This window comes from Orycteropus afer, unplaced genomic scaffold, assembly GCF_000298275.1.
Source record: "Orycteropus afer afer isolate SDZICR_OR568_19922 unplaced genomic scaffold, OryAfe1.0 scaffold03239, whole genome shotgun sequence".
NCBI lineage: Eukaryota > Metazoa > Chordata > Mammalia > Tubulidentata > Orycteropodidae > Orycteropus > Orycteropus afer.
The window spans coordinates 7263-9738 of record NW_006924826.1 but is presented as its reverse complement, the minus strand read 5'-3'; positions in this window follow the sequence as shown (position 1 = coordinate 9738).

The window sequence follows — 2476 nt, the reverse complement described above, 5'->3', positions numbered from 1 at the left end:
ATATCATTTGCTATAATATGAGGTTAAAACAATGGCAATCTTATCAAATCTAACAAGAAGTTATCCCCCCAAAATTAAAGTGATTAAATAAGACCATACAAAATATTAATTGTCAGCCACTATCGTTAAGGATTGGAGCTCTGGTGGTGTAGTGCCTAAGGCACTTGACTGCTAACCAGAAGGCTGGTGGTTCAAACCCACCAGCTACTCCTTGGAAAGAAGGTTGGGCAATCTACTTCCGTAGTGATACCGCCTGGGAGGGGTCGCTATGAGTCGGATCCAAGTCCACAGCAGTGAGTTTGGTTTTACATAAGCTTAAAACAAGAGAGAGAAGTTGTTCAGTATTCAGAGAAAACAATTCCTACTTGATGTAACACAAAGAACCTGAAATCAGAATAGTTTCAAACAATACTCAGTTTTATTTTTCATCACATAAAATTTGTTGTGGGGTAGCAGGAGTTGTCTGCCATCAGGTGACACAAGGATTCAAGCTGGTTCCATCAGCTGCTTCTGTCAGCACGAGATGGGGACTCCATGTTTGCTGCTGAATAGAGGAGAAAGCATACTGGTAACACATCGGTTCTCAAATGCCTTTAATACTCTGCTCATACTTCAATAAAAAGGGCTAGTCCCATGACACAAGATGTGGGTGATACCCACACATATGTCCAAAGTGTGTTTTATTCTCATTTCCACAATCTTTTATAAGGCCTGTGTATTTTACTTTGAACTTAGGGTGTTTCTTTCTATTACTTAGGTGACATTACAGAGTATTGAAAAGGAAAACAAATAAATAAAGAGGAAGACAATGACCTCAGGCTGGGAGAAGTGAAAGAGAGTTTACTACTAGCGAATTCAGACCAGGAGTCTAGTCTCAGCTCTGTCAACAATTCTCTTGGATTCTAGACTTTTCTGGAGCCACAGAGGCTGGATGAACCCCTGAAATTATTGCCCTGAGATAATCTTTAAGCTTCAACCAAAAATATCCCAAAAAATAATTTAGCCTAAATAGTAAAAAAAAAAAAAAGAAATGTCTGCTTTGAACATGAAGTTCTTTTAAGAACTACTGAAAACACTGGTGCTTTGGTTTGATGGGAGGCAAGGCGCTTGTTCTTAACAGAAATGTGAGGAACTTTAAAATCAAAGTGACAATAGCAACTCAAAGATTAGATAGGAAACTTAGGGGTGGTGAGGTTATGTTGATGAGGGAGGAACAAGTCAGAAAAGGAGGGCGAGAATGGCGGCTCACTTGAAAAACATAATCAATGTCACCACAAGGTAGATGTGGAAACGGTCAAATCCATACATGTTTGGTTTGCTGTGTGTGTTGTCAACAACAAATATACCCTGTTAACTCACATTCCCAAGCTCACTGAGTTCCAGTTCATGGGTCTGATGATGGTTACAATATGTGTAACATATAAATAAAATCAGAATTAAAACTGGCAAAGTACCTGGCATATGCTACATCTTTAAGAATGAGAGCTACTGCTGAGATTATGTCTTCTCAAAACTCTACCACCCTGTCCTTACTTTTATTTATTTTTTTAATACAGGATATCTCAGAGAACATGAAGTGCTTTCTGAGACAGAATAGGAAAACAGATAAACATATTGCTAAGGAAGTAAAACTTAGGAATGTTTCCCCTCAGGAGGTATATGATTTAATTTATGTATAAAGATGTCTCTCCCAGCTCGACACAACTTAAAGGTCCTAGAATTTCTGTCAAGAACAAACACCTTGCCTCAGTTCCAACCAAAGCACCAGATTTTGCATTAATTTCACCTTCATCAAAATTTTAGATGTAGCCAAATTAACTAAAAAAATTAAAATACGCCTTGAATGCAGTGGGGTCTGTCTCTCCCAGCCCCACTGACATACAGCCAGCCTGGTGTCTTCTGGGAATCTCACCATAAGGTAACCAAAAAAAGCAAACACACTGCCATTGAGTCAATCCTGACTCATAGCAACCCCCATTGGGGTTCCAAGGTGGTATATCTTTACGGAAATACATTGCCCAGTACTGCTTCCACAGAGTGGCTGGTGGGTTTGAACCACCAACCTTCTGGTTAGCATTCAGATGCCTTAGTCACTGTGCTACCAGAGCTCCTTCACCTCAAAGTAGTATCGTTATTAATTCTCAAATACAGTGGATATGATGTAGTTAGTGCAATGTGTTCAACTTCACTGTGACAAGCATGCAAGGAACCTACCATTCCTGCTTTTACTCACTATATAAAAGTGACTAATAGGAATTGTTTTCATTCCAGGATTATTTCTCTCAACTGAGAGACACAATTATCTGAGGGTCTGGTTCCTGGTCACCACAGTCCTCCCTGCTCCCGGGCTTCCCCTGAAATTAACTAACAATGAAGGATTTGCAATTTCCCAAAGCACAAAATGCCTTGCTTCAGGGAATTCATATTTGACACTCTCAACTGGACCCTCCCCTGCCCTGCCAGTCACCTACACACT